Source organism: Sus scrofa, chromosome 1 (assembly GCF_054392235.1).
Source record: "Sus scrofa isolate SSC_HxYL_T2T_F1_AM1 chromosome 1, Sscrofa_HxYL_maternal_Yorkshire_Landrace_v2.0, whole genome shotgun sequence".
Taxonomy (NCBI): Eukaryota; Metazoa; Chordata; class Mammalia; order Artiodactyla; family Suidae; genus Sus; species Sus scrofa.
The window spans coordinates 189,350,461-189,374,943 of NC_139383.1; the positions used below are offsets into that span (position 1 = coordinate 189,350,461).

The window sequence follows — 24,483 nt, forward strand, 5'->3', positions numbered from 1 at the left end:
GAGATCAGAACTCTGAAAATTATTTAAAATTTTATCTTGACAAAACATAGTTTTGTGGTTTTTTTAAAGATGAGATTATTGAGGGTATCACTGATATACAGTAAACCACATATTGGGGGAATTCCCTTGTGGCTCAGCAGGTTAAGGATCTAGTGTTATGCCTGCTGCAGCCTGAGTTGCTACTGTGGTGCAAGTTCATTCCCCAGTCTAGAAACTCCTACACTTTGCAGGTGTGACAATAGGGAAAAAAATCAATAAGTAAATGTACAGTTTTGTAAGTTTGGACATATGTTTGGACAATGAATATCTCTCTTTCTCTAAAAGATGCCAAGCGCCCCTTTGTAATTCTACCTCTTGTCTCTACACCCCTTTTCCCCAGGAAACTACTGATCAGCTTTTTCACTTTATATTTTTATTTTCTGGAATTTTATTTAAATGGAATCATTTTATGTAAGCATATTTGTCTAGTTTCTTTCACTCAAAATAATTAAAGATTTACTGTTGCGGGAGTTCCCATTGTGACTCAGCAGTAACAAACCAGACTAGTATCCATGGGGACATGGGTTCATCCCTGGGTTAAATATTTGGTTACTGTGAGCTTCAGTATAGGTTGCAGAGGTGGCTCCAATCTGGGGTTGCTGTGGCTGTGGCATAGGCCAGCAGCTGCAACTCTGATTCAACCCCTAGTCTGGGAATTTCCACATGCCCGGGTGCAGCCCTAAAAAGGGAAAAAAGCTGTTCAATGTAGTTTTTTCATCATTGCAGAGTATTAGTCTATTGTATGGATGGGCAACAGTTTGTTTATCCATTTTCCTAATAATGATAAACTTCCAGGTTATTTTAAGTTTTTGCAAAAAAGCTGCTATGAAAAATCATAAAGACTTCATGTAGATACAGGCTTTCCTCTTTATAGATAAATTCCTAGAAGTGAAAAACCTGAGTTGTGTGGTCGGTATATGCTTAAGTTTTTGTTAAGCTGTCAAACTACCTTCCAAAGTAGTGGTATTTATTTATTTATTTATTTATTTTTGCCTTTTAGGGCCACACCTGGGCAGATGGAAGTTCCCAGATTAGGGGTCAAATCAGAGCTGCAGCTACTGACCTATGCCATAGCCACAGCAATATGGGATCCAAGCCACATCTGTGACTTACCACAGCTCAGGTCAATGCCAGTTCCTTCACCCACTGAGCAAAGCCAGGGATTGAACCCACATCCTCATGGTTTCTAGTCAGATTCGTTACTGCTGAGCCAAATGGGAACTCTCACTAGTACAATTTTAAATTCCCACCAGCAGTGTACTGTAAGAATTAGTTCCACATCCAACCAACAGCTGGTATAGTCTTTTTCTTTGTAGCCATTCTAATAAACATGTAGTTATATCTCATCATGTTGTTAGTTTTCATTTCCACAATAAGTGATAATATTGATGGTATTTTCTTGTGCTTCCATCCATTTGTATTCTTTGAAATTTTATTCAAGTATTTTGCTCATTTTGAAAATTGAGGTTTTCTGTTTTCTTTTTGTTGACTTCTGAGAATTCGTATTATATTGCATATATGTAAGAGATAGCACTTCTCTTTCAAACAATTTGCAAATATTTCTTCCCAGTCTGTGCTTTTTCTTTTCATTACAGAAATAGCATCTCTTAAAGAGCCAGAATTATTTATTTTATTTTTATTTATTTTCTGCTGTATGGATTGGTCCTGATGCCATATATAAGAAATCACTGCCTAACCCAACCAAGACAATTTTCTTATGAAAGTTTTATAGATTTAGACTTTAAAATTACATTTCTAATTGATTTTGAGTCAATATTTGAGAATGGTGTGAGGTATGGATCAAGATTTATTTTTTGCATATGGATAAAAAATTGTCCAAGTACCATTTGTTGAAAAGGCTATTCTTATCCATTTAATTGTCCTGGAATCTTTACCAAAAATTAATTGACTGTATTTGTGTGGGTCTTTTCTGGACTTCGTATTTCACCCATTTTTCTATTTGTCTATATCTATGTCAGTATCATATGGTCTTGATCACTATAGATTTAAAATTTACATTTAAGACAGAAAATATGAATTCTCTAACTTTACCCTTTTATTTCAAATTGCCTTTACTATTCTAGGTTCTTTGCACTTACGTTTACATTTATAATTAACTTATCAGTTTCTACATAAAAAGCCTGATGGAATCTTGATTGGTATTTGGCTGAATTTATTATTAAGTTAGGAAGAATCAAAATCTTGATAAATATTGCATTTTCCAGTCTATTAACATTGTATATCCATCTAATTCATTAGATCTTGTTTAATTATTATATCTGCTCTGTATGTACAATATATGGGTTTTGCTCATATTTTGTCAGATTTTCCCCTAAGCACTTTATATTTTTGATGCTATTGTAAATAATATTCTTTTAAAATTCAGTTTAAATTGGTCATTGTTAGAAATATAGTTGATTTTTGTGTGTTGATCTTATATCTTGCAAACTTGGTACACTCGTTCATTAGTTCTGGTCACTTTTTTGGTGGATTCCATCAGATTTTCTCTTTAGATGAGTATGGCAAAGAAAATTTTATTTCTTCCTTTCCAATATGTATCTATTTTCTTCTTGCCTTACTGCTTTGACTAGTACCTCCTGCACAATGTCAATAGAACTAGATAAGAGTAGCCATTCTTCCTTTACTATTATTATTGAAGTGTACAGTCTTTAAATATGTTAGCTGTAGGTTTTCAATAGCTTAAATTTATCAGATTGAGAAAGTACCATTCTATTTTATCTTACTGAAACACTTATGTATTACTGAAATTATTCTTTCACTCTATTATGGAATATGATGAAGTTCACAGAAACAGTTTGCTGCTTACTTTAAGCTTTCTTAGGCAATTCTAGAACAATATCAATTTGGGTTTAATATTATTCCACTTCTGAGAGAAAACCCTTCTGAATAGTCTATATAATATTCCTAATTATGTAGTTTTTCTATTCTGCATATTGGAAATAGTAAATATTTTCACCCTTGTGTGAGCTTCTGGGACTGTGTACTATATTCTAGTGTTTCTTTTCCAAGCTACAGTAGTTTCCTTGTGTGCCTGTGCTCACGAGGCCTCTATTGAAAACTTAATGACTCTGCAAAGCTCTCTTTTCTCAGGGACTCTGCCCAGCCCACTTTAGCCTCCTTTGCATCCTCATGCTCTCAACTCATTCTCCTCAGTAGAGCAATTGCCATGGTCCTACTTTGGTTTCCTCTCCTTGGCCTCAGCCTGGAAACTGTCTCTAAATTTTAAGGTGGAAGAATGATAGTGCTCACCTTCTTTGTCTCTATCTCTCTGGGATTACTGATGTCCCAAATTTTGCAAACTGTTGTTTCATGTGTTTTTCCAGTTTTTAAAAATTGTTTCCATCAGGAAGAGAAATCTGGTCCCTGTTTTACATCTTTTCTGGAAACAGAAAAAGTGTAAAGTTTTAAATTGCATCTTGTAAATGCATAGTAGATTAATTGAAATTTATCAGGTGAGGGATATATTTTAGGATCATATATCAAAAAGGGTTGTCTATATGTTTACTTCAGATTTTTTTTGATTTAACTTTATACTCATGAGTCTTCCTTTCCTTCTTTCTTTCTTCCTTTCTTTCTTTCACTAGTATATGGTAATCAGGTGGGAAATGTTGCACGCACAACAGAGAGAGACTTTTTATAAGAAGGATCCGAAGAATCGAGTCAATATTAGAAAACAATGACTTTAATTAATCAAGAATTTTATCTAATTATTTTTTTCTACCTGTATTTCTCAGGAAACTGGTGATGAGTAAATTACAATTGTGCTAAAACTTGAAACCCCAGTAAACTTGTATATATTTGATTTATGGCTCCATCATCCACTGCCAGCCAGGATACTGCTGGCATTAATTTTAGCAGAAACAGCTGGTTTTGGAGCACAGGTGCAGTCTGTTCTTAGCTACATGATTTACCTGCAATGTATTAATTAAAGAATGATGACTTAACTCTTAAATATTGTCAAAAATATGTTAATGTTTTTTGAAAGAGAATAAATAAATTATAATTTTCATTGTGTTTAATGTCTTATTTTATCTCAAAATCCTCCTACTTTCAAGCACAACATTATTTGGTTTGGTGAAAGGAAAAGCAGAGTTGGGTAAAAAGACTTTAGTGGAAAACAGTCTTTTTTTCAAATAGAGGAGACTCAACATAGTAATTATTTAGATTTAGGAGTAAAATTTTCCATCTGCATTAAGTGCAAATAACTTTTAACTGATTCCTAAGAGAAAATATCAGCTTATATTTTCAAGCCAAGTCCTTGCTTTATTCCGTTGTGATTCAGAAAATCATACCATACATCTTAATGATGTATATCCTTATTTTCCATCATAATTTGCTTAAAAATGTGTAATATCCCAATAATAAAGTGAAATTGAATAGATTATATATTAATAAATATATCCAATCTCAAAATGATTAATAAGACTCATATAGAACTAAAATATGAGAAAATACAAATTTAAAAATGAATACCAGATAGGCGTTTTCATTCATTATATTCATGAAGACGTTAATGGTGAAGATCAGAAATGTTTGGCTGAAAATTTTAAGCAGCACAGTATAGTAGAAAGCACAAGACAATTGGAGCTCAGAAGACTGGGGTTCAATTTCCAGATTTATCAAATAGTTGTATAGTGATTATTTAACTTTTAAAATTACTATGATTTTAATCTTAAATCAGATTGATATTGCCTCTGATTTACAGGACTTTTTTGAGGAATAATGAGAGAATATATGTACAGTGCTTATTAAATATTAGTTACCTTCTTGCATTACAAAGTCAGAGTATATTAGTTACCTTCTTGCATTACAAAGTCAGAGTATAATTTAAAATACTTTTTTAACACCAAGACATTCATTTTTACAATGAGTTTTTCTTTTTTTTAAATTTGAAGTACAGTTGATTTACAATGTTGTGTTAGTTGCAGATGCACAGCAAAGGGATTGAGTTAAATATGTGTATCTATATCTAGCTATCTATCGATTCTTTTTCAAATTCCTTTGCACTATAGTTATCGCGAGATGTTGAGTATAGTTCCCTGTGCTGTATAGTAGATCTTTGTGTATCTATTTCATATATAGCAGTATATATATGTTAATCCCAAAGTCCTAATTTATCCTTCCCTCTTCTTTCCCCTTTGGTAACCATAAGTGTGTTTTCAATGTGTGTGAGTCTATTTCTGCTGCTTAAATAAGTTCATTTGTATCATTTTTTAGATTCTTCATATGTTATATCAAATTATATCTATTTCTCTCTGACTTATTTCACTTAGTATGATAGTCTCAAGGTCCATCCTTGTTGCCACAAATGGCATTAATTCATTCTTTTTATGGCTGAGTAATATCCCTGTTATTCTTGTGTGTGTGTGTACACCACAACTTTATCCACTCACAACTGATGGCCATTTAGGTTGCTTCTACATATTGGCTAATGCAAATAGTGCTGCTGTGAAATTTTGGGTTCCTGTGTCTTTTTTCTTTTTATAATTTATTTTTTTTCCCACTATACAGCAAGGGGATCAAGTTACCCTTACATGTATGCATTTTTCCCCCACCCTTTGTTCTGCTGCAATATGAGTATCTAGACATAGTTCTCAATGCTACTCAGCAGGATCTCCTTGTAAATCTATTCCAAGTTGTGTCTGATAAGCCCAAGTTGCCGATCCCTCCCACTCCCTCCCTTTCCCATAAGGCAGCCACAAGTCTATTTTCCAAGTCCATGATTTTCTTTTCTGTGGAGGCCTGTGTCTTTTTTAATTAGAGTTTTCACCTGATATATGACCAGGAGTGGAGTTGCTGGGTCATATGGTATTTTCTTATTAACTATTTAAGGAATCTCCATACTGTTCTCCACAGTGGCTGCACCTACTTGCATTCACACCAAGAGTCTAGGAGAGTTCCCCTTTCTCCACACCCTCTTTTGGCATTTATTATTTATAGACTTTTTGATAATGACCATTCTGACTGGTATGAGGTGGTACTTTATTGTAGTTTTGATTTGCATTTCTCTAATAAGTAGTGACATTGAACATCTTTTCATGTGTCTTTTGGCCATTTGTGTGTCTTCCATGCAGAAATCTCTACATCTTCTCTCTCTCTCTTTTTTTTTTCTTTTTTTTTTTTTTTTTTTTTGTCTTTTTAGGGACACACCCATGGCATGTGGAGGTTCCCAGGCTAGGGGTCAAATCAGAGCTGTGGCCGCCGGGCCTATGCCAGAGCCACAGCAACGCTGGATCCAAGCCGTTTCTGCAACTTACAACAGCTTACCATAAGGCCAGATCCTTAACCCACTGAGCAAAGTCAAGGATTAAACCCTTGTCCTCATGGATGCTAGTCAGGTTTGTTAACTGCTGAGCCACAAGGAGAACTCCAGGTCTTCTCATTTTTTTTATTGAGTTGTTTGCTTTTGTGATATCAAGCTGTATAAGCTGAGTATATTTTGGAAATTAATCCCTTATTGAGCTGTTTGTATATTTTGGAAATATTTGTAAATATTTTCTTCCACTCTGTAGGTTATTTTTTTTTGTTTTGCTTATGGCTTCCTTTGCTGTGCAAAAAAAATTTTAAGTTTAATTAGGTCCCATTTGTTTATTTTTGTTTTTATTTCCATTATTCTAGGGACAGATCAAAGAAGATACTGCTGTGATTTATATCAAGGTGATTTTTTGCCTAGGTTTTCCTCCAGGAGTTTTAGAGCATCTGGTCTTACATTTAGGTGTTCAATTTATTTTGTATTTATATTTGCATATGGTATTAGAGAATGTTATAATTTCATTCTTTCACATATAGCTGTCCAGTTTTCCCAGCATCACTTATTGAAGAGACTGTCTTTTCTTCATTGTATGTTTTTTTCTCCTTACAGTGTGTGGGTTTATTTCTGAGTTTTCTGTAATTTGGTAACAGGGTAATGCTCATCATTAAAATGTGTTTAGAAGTGTTTGGTTTTGTTCTGCTTGGAGCGGGGTGGGATTTGAGAAGAATAGGTTTTTAATTCTTCTTGAATATTTAGTAGAATTCACCAGTGAGGCCTTCTGATGCTGGGGTTTTGTTTATTGGGAGATCTTTGTTTACTGTTTAAATCTCCTTACTAGTAATTTGTCTATTCAGATTTTATATTTCCCTTCATGATTAATTCTACAAAGGTTGTATATTTCTAGGACTTTACCCACTTATTTTAGATTGTTCCACTTGTTGGCATATAATTATTAGTAGGAGTCTCTCCTGATATTTATTTATTTGCTATCAGTTGTAATTTCTCCTCTTTTACCTCTGATTTTATTCATGGAGTCATATCTCTTTTTTTCTTGGTTATTCTAGCTAAATTTTTGTCAATCATGTTTAAATTTTCAGACTAGTTCTTAGTTTTATTGGTCTTTTCTATTTTTTTAGTCATTATTTCATTGATTTCTGTTCTAAACTTAGTTATTCCCTTCCTTTTACTAATTTTGGGCTTTGTTCTTTTATTGTAAATCTTTTAGGTGTCACATTAGATTGTCTTTAGAGATTTTTCTTGTTTCTTGAGGTAAGCCTTGAATTTCTATGTACTTCCATCTTAGAACTACTTTTGCTGCATCACATAAATTTTGGTATGTCATATTTCTGTTTTCATTTGTTTCTAGCTATTTTTTTTATTTTCTCCTCTGATGATCAATTCATTGTGCATGTGGTTTAATTTCCATATTTTTATGAGTTTGTTCCCCATTTTTGTGAGTGATTTCTAGTTTCATAGCATTGTGGTTGGAGAAAATGCTTGATAGGATTTCAAACCTCCTGAATTTATTGAGACTTGTTTTATGACCTTACATGTCATCTTTTATGAAGAATATTTTATGTGCACTTGAGAAGAATGTATATTCTGCTGCTGCATTTGGGTGGGATTTCTACATAGGTCTGTTAAATCTATGAGTATAATGTATTGTTTAAGCCCATTATTTTCTTAATGATTTTCTGTCTGGATGACATATTCAGTGTTGTAAGAGGGGTGTTAACGTCCCCTAGTATAATTGCATTACTTTAACTTTTCTTTAAGTCTGTTAACATTTGCTTTATATATTTTGGTCCTCCTCTGCTAGGTTCATATATGTTTATAAATACTATATCTTCTTACTGGATTGATCCTTTATATAATACCTTTCTCTGTCTTTTAATATGGTTATTGTTTTAAGTCTGTTTTGTCAGATATGAATATAGCTATGCCAGCTTTTTTTTCATTAACACTTAAGTGAAATAACTTTTTCTATCCCTTTACTTTCAGTACTCATGTCTCCTGTCTTTTGAAGTGAATCTCTTGTAGGTAATATATAGATGGGTCTTAATTTTTGTCCACTCAGCTACTCTGTCTTTTGATTTGGCAATTTTTGCTGATTTAAAGTAAATATAATTGTTAATAGCTACATAATTATTAATACATATGTACTTATTGCCATTTTGATAATTATTTTCTCAATGTTTTTGTGGTTCCTCTCTGTTCCTTTCTTTTATTCCTCCCCTGTGTTTTGATGTTTCTATTTAATGTTACTTTTAGATTTTTTTCTCATTTTCTTTTGTGTATCTACTATAAGTTTTTTCCTTGCAGTTACTATGAGCTTCACATATAATATCCTATGTGAATATTAGCCTGTTCTAAGTTGGTAGCCAGTTAAATTTGAATATATTTTAGGCTTTATATATTCACTCCCTCCTACGCATAAATATGATGACATATTTTTGATGACATATTTTACATCTGTTTATTTCATGCATCCTTTAAGTAATTATTGTAACTTTAGTTCTACATTTGTCTTTTAATCTTTGTACTTGCTTTATAAGAAACTGATAAACTACCTTTATTATATATTTTCCAATGAAATTTTTACTTTGGTATGCTTTCTTATTATTAATTTGTGCCATTTCTTTTCAGCTTAGGAACATCACTTTAATATTTCTTGTAGGGGTGGCTCAGAAGTGATCAACCCCTCCAGCTTTTGCTTAAGTGGGAAACTCTTGATCCCTCCTTTAATTTTGAATGATAGCCTTGCTAGGTAGAAAATTCTTCGTGGAAAATTTGTTCTCTTTCATTTCTTTGAATCTCTCAGGACACTCCCTTCTGGACTGTAAAATTTCTGCTCAGAAATCTGCTGATAGCATCATGAGGTTTGCTTTGTATGTAACATTGCTGCTTTTAAGATTCTCTCTTTATATGTATCTTTTACCATTTTAATTATAATGTGTCTTGGTATGTGTCTTTTTGGACCTCTCCGGGATTTTTGGACATGAATGTCTATTTCCTTCCCCGGACTAAGGAAGTTTTCAGCCTCTATATATTCAAATAATTTTTTCTGGACCTTTTTCTGCTCCTTCTCCTGAAACTCACTGTAATGCAAATGTTATTCCACTAGACGTTGTCTCAAATATAACTAAAGGTATTTTCACATACTAAAATTTTTATTTTGCTACTCTGTTTGGGTTAATTTTATTGTGTTGTCTTCCAGCTCCTTGATTCATTCTTTGTCATCATCCAGTCTAATATTGAACCCCTGTAGTGTATTTTTTAGTTCAGTATAGCTTTGTTTGGGACTTTCTTATGTTTTTCTCTTTGTTTAAATTTTCATTGTGTTAATTCATCTCCTGTGTTCAATGAGCATCTTTATTATGGTTATTTTAAACTGTTTATTAAGTAGATTACTATCTCTCATTTGTTCTTTTTTCTGAGATTTTCTCTTGCTCTTTTGATTGGAACATATTTCTCTGTTTTTCCTAATTCTTTGTATTAGATTAATCAGCTAATACTTGCAATTTTGAAGGAGCGATTTTATTTAGGAGATGTTCTGTGGTGCTCTGAAGCACAATCCTACCTGGCCATCAGAGCCAGGCACTCAAAGGTTGTCTCCTTTGTGGGTTGTATGTGCCCTTCTGTTGTGGCAATGCCACAGCTACTTTAGAGTGCTCTTGGGCAAGGCAGATCCCTTGACCAATTTGGGGCTCAGCAGCAGCCACTGTGGGGTGCCAGTGGACAGGGCTATTTCTTGACCAGCTGTGAGGCTTGATCAAGGCTCAGATGTAGGTAGGGTTATCAGCAGGATGCACCCATTGTTGCTAACTGCTTAGATGGAGAATTCTAAAATGACACCACTAGTGATGGCATTACAGTAGCCTGAGATCACCAAAAAACAACTTCTGCCAGTATTTCAGTCCCTAAAGAGCATCCCAACTATGTCTTGCCTCTTTGGCAGAAGCCTCAAGATTTGTAAGTGGGTCCCCTTCACCTATGTTCCATGCACTTTTCAACCTGGTATTTTTGTGCTGGTTTTCAGGTTTAATAAGGCTGAGCACTGGCACTTCAAGAGCAGATTTTCTGTTTTTTGCACTCTGCAATTCTGTAGTTTCCTGGACATACTCCTTACTGGTTTTCAAAGACAGGATTTTGGGGGTGGCTTCTCTCATCTGTGCAGGATCTAGGGGTTTGGGTGCTTGTGTGGAGTTCAAGTCCCTCTTTCCTCAGGGAAAATATTCTTACCTTGGTTAATTACCCAATTGTGGATTGTCATGCTTAGAGTGTAGGCTTTTCTTGCTGAGACCATATCTCTGCCTCTTCTACCCGTCTCAGTACTCTACTTTTACTGTTTGTTGTGGATGCACTGCTCATTCAGCTTGCAATTCCCTTTCTGAGGGAATTATTCCAAATGTAGTTTTAGATTTGTTCTATCTGTGGGACAAGGTGAGTTAAAGATCTTCCTCCACCATCATCTTGATCCTTCTCAATAGTTGATTCTTAACTTCTGGCAGAAATGTTAATTGTTAAAGCCAATTTGAAAAGGAGTTGGTCAACTTTGATTTAAATAAGAAATATACATAAACTCTGACAAATATCTCTCAGGGAATCTATCCCATAAAATAAAATCTTACCATTTTTGTCCAAGGATAGTTATCATAGTATTGTTCTGAGAAAAAACAAATACCCATCAATAGGAGGCAGTTTGATTAAATTAGAGAACACACACACCATAAAATATTATACAATCTTTAAAGGAATATTTTATTAGTTGACTTGGAGGAATCTCATTATTTTAAAATATGTGCATATTACTCACATGTATGAAATTATATAAAGGTCATGAGTATGGAGAAATATAAAATGGCATGAAATTAAGTCCAATTTTTGGTTGACTGGATAAGGGGTAGTGTGGATTGTTGTGACATTAAGGGTATACCTGAGGTATATGTGAATGCCCTAGTAAAACTGATGAATAGAGTAGTTGGCAAATGATGGTATCCCTGTAAGAGAGATTTCTAAAGCCATCCTATTAAAAAAGTATTTAATGACTGCATATGCCAGACACTATTCTAGGTCCTGGAGAAACAGTGGTAAATAAGACATTTTACAGAGGAATTTTTTAGTACGGCACACCACAAGATTCTATTCTTTATCTTCAATTGGTCAACTTTTTTTTATTTTCTTTAGTGCCATGTCTCTAGCATATAGAAGCTTCCAGACTAGGAGTTCAATCAGAGCTGCAGCGTCCGGCCTATGCCACAGCTACGGTAACACCAGATCTGCCATATCTCAGACCTACACCACAGCTCACAGCAAAGCTGGATCCTTAACTCACTGAGTGGGGCTAGGGATAAAACCATGTCCTCATGGATACATGGGTACTCATTGGATCCATTACTACTGACCCACAATGGAAACTCCGTTAACATTTTTATTAAGGTATCATTGGGAGTATTCATGAGACAGAAAAGACGGGGATTATTTTATTGATAGAATAAGGGTTCATGAATATTTCAAGGAATTTTATAAACTTTCTATTAAGGAATAACTTTAACAGTATTAACAATAAGGTCACCTCAGTTTTTTTTGATTTTGTTGTTATGTGTGTGTTTAAGACTTAAAAAGAGTGAAAGAGTTATACCTTCCTAATAGTACAAATAAGTTATTTCAAAGTTTTAGGTCACTAGAATCTCAGTGAGACTTAGCAATATGGAATATTTTCAGAAGAATGAAAAAATTAATATTGCTCTAATATAAATTCAGTATGCAGTTAAGTATAGTATATATCTGAGGAAACTTGTTCTTATGTTAAATACTATAAGATGTTATAAGTAGACTAAATTCCAGCTGTGACAATTAACTTTACATGGAAAACTACATTATTAACAGAAATGAAAAAAAGGGGGTCCACAAAAATATACTCTAAGCAGTGAATAAAATCAAAAGGGACTCTATTAATGAATAGTTGTGATGTTTAATCTGAAGAAATATCTTTACTTATTTTTCAGATATGTGTGATGTGTGTTAATTTTATAAACCTCAATTGATAAAATTTTAAGGGATCATATTTGTATTTAACAAGATGATGAAAAATTATTCACCATAATTCAAATGTGGGATGCAATATCTAATAGGTTGTGCTTTTCATCATGAGGGGCATTACGTTTATGATAAATTATCAAGCATGCATTTCAAAAAGAAAATCATCAATATGTTGTGGGGTGAGAAGAATCATAGTGGGAAGAATCAGCTGATTTCAGAGAGCCCTTCCAGTTCTGCGAATCTCTGGCTAAAGGAGCTTCTTTTGATGAGTCTCACAGTATGTCAGGGCTAGTTTACTGAAAAGTCTTCTGCTGTGAAATGATTTGTAGATTTGGTTTAAGCCCAAAACAAACAAAACTTTTAATCAAAAAGCCAACAGTCTGTAAAGCAAATATGTATTTTTACATTCCATATTCAATCTACTTTTTTTCTTCTAATCTTTTATTATTTTTAGAAGGTTTAAACTTTGTTAATGAGTTTAAAAGAAATACAGAATTCCTAAACTCTATGCTTTTTATGTGATTTATATATAGGTATGAGAAAAGTAAATAGAACTTACTCTCCATTACAGCAGACATACTTTTTTGAATAATATTTATTGCATATAGTCTAAGTAATAAGTATGTATGCCTCAACACATGCATGTGTATATATGGTAGCATTAATGTGGTACTTATATTATTTATTGGAATACTTATGTACCTGCCTACTGATTTCAACTCACAGTAAGTTACAATCCTTCTTATTAGTTAATACACTACCTAACTGCTTTGTTGAATTAAAAAATCTAATGATTCTCTTGTAAATCAGTTTTTCACTTAGTGTGTAGTCATTTAATTTACAATTTTTACTTAATAGAATTTTCGTTTTCTATTCAAAGCTGCTTTATAAAGTAACATGTTTAAACTTCAGTTTCTGAAATTGCATATGATTTTTCAAATACTTCAGTGAATTTATTTTTCTAATAGTTGACGAATAGAATGTTACACATGGAGATGAGTTGGTATGTATAAAAGTTATTTATAAGCTGCAAGTAGTGTAGGAAATTGATATGTGCAAGACATATAATCTTTTATAATTGCATCTATAAGAAAGAGAAATAAAATGTTAGCAGGGAACAAATTCTAGTATTTCCTTCAAAGTCATGACTTATATAGGAATATCCACAACCACGCTATTATTCATCATTGCACAAAATGTATGAAAGCATTTAGACATACAGGAAAAAATGAGCTAGACATACTAGAATGGAAGAGACAATGTTATGATTACCTTTGGGTGATAGAAATGTCTTGAAGTAGAAAACTATTAAATACTAGAATAAAAGGTAAATAAGTTTAATCAAGTTGCTGGATACTGTTGAGCAATGTCATTCAATTAGGAAAATGAGTCAAACTGAAAGTAGCAATCAGGCCTTTATTCATGTAGAGGGCAGCAGTGCACACAAGAGGCATAAAGAGGCACTGGCTCCCCAGTGTTCCATTCTCCTCCACAAAATTGTACTGAGTAAGACTCAGGAAGATACAGCTCAGCTAGGGCAAGTTGTCCCACTGCCAAGGACCCCCTAACAAAATCCCCTGCTTATTATGGACTCGCAGACCGAAGGAGAAGGGAGAGGAAAGGGCTAAAGGTGAAAATGTACTGAGTCCAAGTGGAGAAAAATGCCTCAGCTGAGGCCTCCAATAAGGAACACTTTGGGTGGGGGCAGCTGTGAAGTGCCTCAGTCAAGAACCCAGTAAGAAGGACCTTGACTGGCAGTCCCTGGATTAGATGTGCAGCTCTGTGAATGAGCATGGTTGGACCAGAGGGTCGGGGGCTCAGTCCTTGACTGGATTTCCTCCAGAGAACTGGAATGTCCTGGCTGTGTACCAAGTCTGGTTTGGGGAGGGTGGTGATTCCCTCAAGAAACATACCAGGTAGGAATTTGTAATTGCTTATGACCAGGATCCTTAGATGAAAGTTAAACCATATACATATAAAGCAAATGTGTGTGTGTTTATAACAAATATGTGTATATATATATATATATATATATATATACACACACATACATATGAGTATAATCTTTATATCTCTGTACTAGAAGAAACTAATGTGTCACAAAAGGTTACTTCATGCTTAATAACTGAAAATAAACCTAACCAGAAGTGTGCAATATCTAAATAAAGAAAAGTATTTAGTTTGTGGAAGAACATAAAATGAGGCCTGAATATTTGGGAAAACATAATATTCCTGGATGGGAAGACACCTAACACTATAAAACTACTAATTTCCCTAAACTTAATTCATAATATAACAGTAGTTCCAGTCAAAATCTCAGTGGCTGCTTTTGGAGCATGATGAGTTAATTCAGAATTCCTCTGAAAGGAATTAGCTTTCCTTAGTAAAAGATTCCCAAAATTCCCAAATTTGCTTTCCTTAGTAAAAGAAAGTGTTTAACACTTTAATCCAGCTTTGATACTTTTGAAGTTGGTTTCATTCTCTATAAGGAAGTCATTAGGGAGAGTTCAAGGGCCAAGATACCTTGACAGAAAAATTAAGAGATTGTATGATTATGACAAGGAGCAGAGAAAGAAATGAGGAATTAGTCCCAAAGATACATATAGGAGAATGTGAAATAATCATTCGGGTGGTTGTAACTTTTCTCAAACTACATGTCTTTAGAAAAACGTATTTTTAGAGAAGAAACTTTTATTTAGTTATGTTCAATTTTTATTCTGTCAAGGTACTACATAATATAAAAGATATATTATTTTAGTATTTAATTCATATTGTCATTAGGATTTATTTAAAATACACTGAAAAATAGGTGAATGTTAAAATGCATTCATGAACTCAATGTTAGGAAGTATCAATATTCTTTCTTTTGCAATACACATTTTAAACTAATAACACTTTTATTTATTACACAAGCATATATGCATGTGTACTGTAGAAAGAAAATACATAGAAATTAAAATAAGAAAATGAAAATATCGCAATTATATTATTCAAAGATGATTGCCATTCTGAAAACCTGTTTCTGGACATTTACTTCTCCTTTGCTATGTGTATGCATGTGTATATGGGTGTGTGTTTGTGTATATATACACATGTATAGATATAAAATTTATTTTCCTTCTTTCTTCATTTTTACAAAAATGTGACCATATACATATGCTCTATTGTAAGCTGATTTTTTGAAAATAATGATTTCCATTTCTTCTTGAACATAAATTTTGTCTTAATAATTTAACAGTTTATTTAAACCAGTATCCAATAACAAACACATACTGAATCTTACTATCATGCCTTTCAAGTCTTTTCTAATCTGGCACTCTAGTAAAGCCCCCTTTTTATTTACATTAAAAATAATTAATTAAAAGTTGATAATTATGCATTAATTATATAGATTTTTTTTCATGTGTTTTTTTAATGTGTTTTTTAATATAGTTGATTTATGGTGTTTCTTCAGTTTCTGTTGTACAGCAAAGTGACCCAATCACACACATTTCCCTGTGCTGTCCAGTTAAGGCCCCACTTCCCAATCATTCCAAATATAACAGTTTGCATCCAAAAAACCCGAATTGCCCATCCATCCTACTCCTCCCCCCTCACCAATATAGATTTAATAATATATTGTAAATAGTATTATAAATATAAAAATAATATTAAATAGTATTATTTTAATTAATTTAACTTTTTATGGCCACACCCATAGTACATGGAAGTTCTCAGACCACGGATCAAACCTGTGCCACAGTATGAGCCAAGCCACTGCAGTGACAACACCGGATCCTTAACCCACTGTGCTTCTGGAGAACTCCTAGCTTTTAAAATATATATAAAATTAATGCACCCATATGAAGGCAAAAGCACAGTGAAGAGAAACGAAGAATCAAGGGAGTGCAGTTAGTGGGCTGCTAATTAAGATATGGTGATCATGGGATTCCTTTCTAAGAAGATAGCCCTTGAGCAAACACTTTAATTACATTAATGCCACAGAGTTTGAACTTAAATATTTGAGGTTTTACAGTTACAGGTTATTCATATTCTGATTTTTTCCAACCCTATGTTTCAGAGGATTTAAAATTAAGACATTTAGTCTAATCTTTTAATACCAATAACTAATGTTATAAGACACTATTTCTAAAAACAGATAATAACACATATAAGAAAGGATAAATATTAGACTCTGAGGACTAACTTATAGGAACCAGGATTAGATTTTCTTTGATTTACTCTATAAGAGCTCATTTCATTACTTTAAACAAGGTATTTATATAATTTTATGATTAAAGAATTAAAAGATACTATATAAGGATTTTTTCTATTGTAAGAACATCAATATGTAAATTTAAGAGTATTTAAAAATACAAAAAGTTAAAGGTAGTTCTTAAATTGTAGTTAAATTGTAGTTCTTTTCCATTTTCCTTGTGTAATACCTCATTATTTTAGGGGAGCCAAGAAACCAAATGCTCTTTTGCTTTATATAGCAGCATATTCATAGAGCTAGCCTGACTCCTTGGAGTTAAAATGAACTGATAGTTTCATTCCCAATATCTGATTGCCTTTAGCATCTTGTTCCGAAGAAATTGGAACAACTGGAATAAGATAAATTTTTTTCTAAGAAGCCTTGCAAGATCTTTCTTGGTCCTAATCATTTTGGCATCTATTTTCATCAGAAAAAGAAATGGAAGTCAGCTACCAGCCACTAGCATTAGAGACAGAGTTAACATTTCCTGCAGGCTATAGAGTCCTGTTTCCATAGAAATAAAGTTTGGTTTGTTGAAAATAGGAAACAGATTTTAAAACCAGTGTGTTGTTCTACTGGTGAAAAACTGTGTAGATGTGTTCTCTTGTTTGTAAGACAGAGGTGGTTGAATAATTCTATCTGATGAGCTTCCCAGTGTGATCTGAAAATGTATGAGGAAGAATTAAAGCTTGCACAAATTTTGAGTGGAGAAGCACGGAGATAATAATCTATTAACAATGACATAAGAGGACCATAATATTTCCTTAGTGGCCAGAAACATCAAAGCTTTCTGTTTATTGTATTTTGAAAGCTTTAATATATTTAGTCTGAAATTCATGATTTAGTCACTCACGAGATCACAGAAAGCTAACATTTTAAGCTTAAATTTAATAATTAGAAATGAGTAGAAATAGTTTTATCACCTCTAAGATTAAAGTCAGATATTAAATGTATATAGTCATTTTATTGCTGATCTTAATGTATGTTGAAATCAGAGAATGCAATTGCATATAATTGCTATCAAGTTTAGATTTGAAGATTTAACATAGTCTTCTCTTTTATATGTACCTATATCTTGAAATGGAAGATGTAAATCATACATACCAGATTTTCAGATGACTAGCATCAGAGTGAGAGCAATAGAGTTGGGTCTTTGATTATGTACCTCTGTTTTAAACTATTTCTCTGATATATAAATTTTAGGTTTATCCAGTGTTCTTCTTTGCTTCATTTCACAAGACTGGGAGAATTACTGATTGGATGCTTTCAAGAAAATTTTACAAAGAAAAAGCATTTCTATAGGAATACAGGGTTTGTCTTGCACTAGTTTCTCTTTAAAAAAGTAGCCCAATTACTGCACTATATTTATTTTATTTTTTTATTTTTTTTTGGGGGGGGGAGCTTAAACAACAGCCATTTGTTTTCTCACAGTCCTATATAATAATAACTTTACTCAAGGAGTTCCCGTCGTGGCGCAGTGGTTAACGAATCCGACTAGGAACCATGAGGTTGTGGGTTCAGTCCCTGCCCTTGCTCAGTGGGTTGACGATCCGGCGTTGCCCTGAGCTGTGGTGTAGGTTGCAGACGTGGCTCGGATCCTGCGTTGCTGTGGCTCTGGCATAGGCCAGTGGCTACAGCTCCGATTGGACCCCTAACCTGGGAACCTCCATATGCCGTGGGAGCGTCGGCCCAAAGAAATAGCAAAAAGACAAAAAAAATTAAAAAAAAAAAAAAAAAACTTTACTCAAGCATCTGGGACCCAAGATGGAAATTCTTGTGCTCTTTAGAATACACATAGTCTACTAGATATGCAGCATTGGTCCACTATGAGAGTGTTGAATCCATATTCTAACACCTTATAAAAATTAATAAACATAAGCTCAATTAAATGGAATTGGGAGACCAGAAGGAAAAAGCTTTATGGTCCACAACATAGCAGAGCCAAATATGAAGGCATTAAGACTTCTTTACTCGTAGGTTTTTCAGCTAATGACGAACCATGGGCTCTTCATTCATTAACTTAACTCTCCAATTTTTTCTCCTCTATAAAAGCATCCTCGTTTTCTTTCCTTGAGGGGAATTGCATATGATTTGTAATGGTTTCAGGCCTCAAACTGTACTGCACTGCACTATATTTATTGACAGCCTATATTCGTTATACCCTGAAAACACAGCAGTCATTCAGTAAATGACATTTTCTTTTATGTGAGACCAAGGAAAGTGGGTCAAAATAATGCAGTCAAATTAATGTAAAATTATAAATGTTAGCCAGTTGAGTTTTCTATCCACCGTTAGAACCATTCTGAACTTCATTTAAAGGAATTATGACTCCTATTATATGTTTGCTTAATACAAACAAAAACTTATTCTCCCAAATGTTAGGTCTCAGAAATTATTAGCAATTATTATTTCTCAAGAGGATATTTTAAGTAGTAGAGGGCAGCTAATGTTAACAGAGGAAAAATACATAGACATAGAGTGTCAACAAACTTGTTTTCATATACAGCTTTGTTAGATTTCTCAGTTTCTCTTACAATTATTTTTTTTAGTTTTATTGAGGTATAGTTGATTTACAAGGTTGTGATAGCTTCTGCTGTACAACAAAGTGCTTATACATGTACACATATCTAGTCTCTTTTCAGATTCTTTTCTCACATAGATTAACACAATATTGGGCGGAGTTCTCTGTGCTGTACAGTAAGTCTCCATTGGGCAATCATTCCATGTACTCCAGTGTGTATATGCCAGTCCCAAATCCCCAGTCCATATCTCTCCTGTTCCCCATCTGTACCCTTGGTAACTACGTTTTCAAAGTCTGTGTGTCTGTTTCTTTTCTGCAAATAAGTTTGTTTATATCCTTTTTTTTAAGATTCCACATATAAGTGATATCATAAGATATTATTCTTTCACTATCTTCACTTTGCATGATAATTTCCAGGGCCATCCATGTTGCTACAAATTTCATTTTTTTTAATGTCTGAGTAATATTCTATTGTGTATATATACCACATCTTCTGTATCCATTCCCCTGCTAATGGAGTTTTAGGTTGTTCCAATGTCTTGGCTATTGTATACAGTGCTGCAATGAACATTGGGGTACATGTATCTTTTCGAGTCATGTTTTTTTTCCAGATAGCTGCCTAGGAGTTGGATTGCTGGATCATACAGTAGTTCTATTTTTAGTTTTTTGAGGAACCTTCATATTGTTTTCCATAGTGGCTGTACCAATTTACAATCCAACGAACGGTGCGTGAAGTTTCCCTTTCCTTCACACCCTCTCCAGTATTTACTGTTTGTTGACATTTTGATGATAGCCATTCTGGCTGGTATAAGGTGGTGCCTCATAGTAGTTTTGATTTGTATTTCTCCAATAACTAGTAATTTTGAACATCTTTTCATTTGTCTTTTGGCCATCTTTATGTCTTCTTTGGAGAAATGTCTCTTTTGATCTTTTGCCTATTTTTTGATGGGGTTATTTAGCGGGTTTTTTTTTTTTTTTTGATATTGAGCTACAGGGGGTGTTTCCGTATTTTGGAGATTAATCCTTTGTCAGTTGCTTCATTTGCAAATATTTTCTACCATTCTGTGGGTTGTTTTTTTTTTGTTGTTGTGTTTATGGTTTCCTTTGCTGTGCAAAAAAACACTTGTTTAAATCCTTTTCATTTCTTTTTATTTTCATTATTCTAGGAGGTGACTCTGAGAAGATATTGCTGTGGTTTACCTCAGAGAGTGTTCAGCCTAGGTTTTCTTCCAAGAGTTTTGTAGTATCTGGTCTTAAATTTAGGTCTTTATTCCATTTTGAGTTGATTTTTGTGTATGGTGTTAGAGAGTATTTTAATGTAATTCTTTTACATGTCCAGTTTTCCTAGCACCGCTGATGGAAGAGACTCTCTTTCCTCCATTGTTTATTCTTGCCTCCTTTGTCATAGATTACTTGTCCATAGATGTGTGAATTTATTTCTGGGCTTTCTATCCTGTTCCTTTGGTCTACATTTCAAGTGTCAACAAACTTGATGTTTAGGATTTCTTTAGCTATTCTACTAGTAGGAATTTGATGATATTATGACATGCCATTATGTTTCCCAGTGCTAATCTAATTCAAAATTAGTAGACTTTGAGGAAGGCTCAAGTACATATTGTAAGCCTCTAGGATTTAGAAGTTATAGATAATGTATATCTCTTATTATTGGTCCTCACTCCAGACCTACCAAATTAAAAGCTGTAGGGCTGGCCACAGTTGATTTTTATGCATTCTTAAGTTTGAATTAGCACTAGTATATGTACAATTTTAGGAGTGATTATTTATATGATAGTATTGATTTGGAATTTAGTCAGATATAAATGCAAGATCTTTGAGGAGGGGTTACTGCAAAAACATTGTGCTACTTTTTAAACATAAAACTGTATTATATTTAGCCAAGTGGCCAGTTAAAAGTTGAGACCATGAAGTATAGAGACATAATTTCTAAACACATAGGGATTCAGAAAACCTAGTAGGCACAGCCATTTTCTGAAAAAAAAAAAAAAAAAAGAAGAAAAAAGAAAAAAAAAGAAAATTACCATTTGTAGTTGAGCAAAACAACGAGAAAAGGGATTCAAAAAAGAGAAGGATAGAGCATCTAAGAATGACTCAGATCAGCAATAAGATCATATCCTATGATGACAGACATGCTACAGGCTAGAATAAAATTAGTCCGGATTGTATAAGGAAATCAGAAGATATCTGTAAGTATGTCCTAAAGAAGAAAATTAATTTAAAAAACTGCATTATATTAGCATGGAGAGGCTATACAAAGAGGGATAAAGAAGTTACTTTTATTACATTGTAAGTGAAAATGAATAAGCTTCGAATTTAAAAACCAGAAAAAAATGTGTTATGTGGCATTATCAGTGGCCTGGAACTTTTTCCCTTAATCAGTAAGTTAAAATAATAAAGAATAATTATTGTATATTGCCTTTCCTACCATTTCCTCTTTGTATTTTTAGTAATGGTCTCTTTGAGTGGTATATACTTAATGACATAAAATAACATCTATTTTAGGTGTCCAATCACAGTACTTAGTGCCATAAGAGGTAATATGAAATAACAATGTTTTGAATTATTGAGTGATTTTATAGAGAAAACTAGGCAGTATTGTTATAGGATATCATGCAAATGCTGTACTAGTAATAACATGGATAAAGATGATACTAATCAGGACTCAGCCAGAGCAGTGGTAGGACCTATACACACACATGAGTGTCAGTATATGCATATATTATATACATATTATAATAATATCTTAAGGAACTGGATAAGTAAGCCAGAAGTCCATGGGCGGGCGGGCAGACAGAAAGGGAAGACCACAGGAGCATGAGCTGAAATTTGGAGTCTCTTTACTGCATGTTAGTAAGAGACTCATATATACGTATTATGAAGTAACAAGAGCAGTATCATTGCATCATCTTTGTCACATTAATTAGAAAAGAAGTATGGATGTGAGACAGTTTTTTTGAAAGCGAAGCACTCAGTTTAATATAAAGTCATTTAAATTTTTTCTTTTTACTCTACAAAGAGATTTCCTTATTTTGGAATTACTGGACTATATCTATGCAGTTTAAAGCCGATAAAGAGATGGTTAAATGATGAAAACTGCCAGGACAATTACTGATACTGGAAAATAAGCACCATAAAAATGTAGAAATCTAATTTGGCTATTGGAACAGGTCCTTAGCAGCTATTCACTCCTAATCAGCCTCAAGTTGTAATGAATAGAATAATAAGCATCATTAGAATAATTCACTATTCATCAAGAATAATAAACCACTTAGAATAACAAGGCTAAAATAATAAGCCAATGCTTAAATTATGGGGAAAGACTGGGGGGAAGAATAGGAGATTCTCAGAGGAATTGAGATTATTGCTGCTGTGAGTTACTGAACTCCCCTAATACACTGAATTCAGTATTGACCTGTTCCACTCCCTACCCCTGTGTTCTGCTCAGTAGCACTCAGTGTGGTTTGTAGACCACCTATATCAGACTCACCTGGAGTGTTTGTTAAGGCAGAGAAAGAGAGATGGGGGGTAGGAGTGAATGATATATTTCCAAAGATCCACTAACTGGGATGATTCTTATTTATAAATCTATATACTGTTCTACCTCAAAGACATTTGCTTCTGCTATCCTTTCCACCTAGAATAGGCTTGTTTTCTAAATTGATCTGTTAAAAATCTACCCATCCTAAAGGTTCAGATTAATGGCTGTTTCCTTCTTTACCCTTATTGAATCCAATTTCCCACCCACTCACCCACCCTGGCCAAAGTGTAAGTAGACTCTTAGCAACAAGAGAAATTAAAAATTACTTCAGTTCCTTGTTTTCACATGATGAATATAGAAGAGAAAATCTTAAGACGCTCACTTAAAAGAAAATCTTCCTTTCCAAACAAGAAACATGAAAATTGCTTTTAACAAAGGAACTAAATAGACTTATGGATGAGAGTGATTAAATTACTATTACAAAGATAAAGTAGAAAGTAAAGTAGATTTGTTTTTTGCTTTTGTTTTGTTTTGTTTTAGGGCCACACCCACAGCCTATGGAGGTTCCCAGGCTAGGGGTTGAATTGGAGCTACAGCTGCTGGCCTACTCCACAGCCACAGCAATGCTAGATCCAAGCCCCATCTGCAACTTACACCACAGCTCACAGCAATGCTGGATCCTTAACCCACTGAGTGAGGCCAGGGATGGAACCTACTACCTCATGGTTCCTAGTCTAATTTGTTTCTGCTGTGCCATGACAGGAACTCTGAGTAAAATAGATTTTTAAAAAGTGGATAGAATAAAAATAAATAAATCAGAGAAAGATAAATACCGAAACCTTTTTTTTTCTTACATGCAGACTATAAAACAAACAAACAAGCTAAGTATAATGAATTTAGGTGACAGATTGGTGGTTGCCAGTGAAGGACGGTGAGGGGCAAGAGAAACTCTTTTTGGTTTTGTTTCAGTTTCAAAATATAGAATTTTAAAAAATAGATATGACTTTCAATAAGGGCTATACAGATATAAAATATAAGTATTTTTAGTTACCTTTATTACTGTGCTAAAAATGAAAGTGAGCAATAGAAGTTGTTGGAAAAGGAGGACAGAATTTTAGGTCCTTTTCCAACCCTGATCTTCTGTGGATCAATATTTTTCAGTTTTAGGACTGGCTTCGTCTTCAGCAACTGTGCTAGTCAGTAGACTGTGATCCTCTTCTTAAGTTTAATATATAATGTATATGTTTATGATGCCTGAATGAGAAGTTGCATACATTAATGAAGTGATTTCAGCAAAGTATTTTGAATAATGTGTTCTGAATGTGTACAAAAATGAAATATTAGTACAACTAGCCTGCTCCTCCTCCCCAAATATTTGAGTTTCTTTAAGCCTACCACTGTAGTGAAAATACCAATATTGATTCAGTGAAGAATTCTTACCTCTTTTTATTGTTTGTATTCCTGCAAAGATAAGTGATTTAGAATTCACATAAGTATTTATATAATATTTGAGAACTCTGTATTTTATAATACATGATAAGTGGTATTTTCCTTTAAAGGAATCACATGGATAATTGTATCCGATGAAAAGCCTGACCCTCAGAGAAGCAGTAAGCTCTTGCAATATATTTCACATGGCTCCATATGTAAAGAAGTATATTTTCCATATTGTCCTTCAGCTGCAACTTTGATAGGAAAATCAGACAGTTTATTTTGATGGTCTGAGTGAATTCATCAGTACTAATTTCTGCACAGTATAACTACATTAAAAAAAAGGTTAGCAAAGGGAGAGATTTTAGTAATTTTTAATGAGATAGTTCCCATGCCTAAAACTGTTTCAAATACTAGTCTTACTGCAAATTCTTATCCATTTCTTT

General features: G+C 33.6%; 1 long non-coding RNA gene across 5 annotated transcripts in view; it reads left to right on the top strand.

Annotated features, from left to right (window-relative positions):
- Positions 1–24,483, top strand: part of LOC146406913 (uncharacterized) — a 709,993-nt gene that overhangs the window by 483,900 nt on the left and 201,610 nt on the right. The window contains exons 5-6 of one of the 5 annotated variants that reach the window (XR_014841488.1): positions 7,539–7,582; positions 8,315–12,214. The exons of the other annotated variants lie outside the window; for them this stretch is intronic. This is a non-coding gene — a long non-coding RNA (uncharacterized LOC146406913). Of the gene's footprint in view, positions 1–7,538; positions 7,583–8,314; positions 12,215–24,483 lie in introns of those variants that run through there. 5 annotated transcript variants of the gene reach the window in all.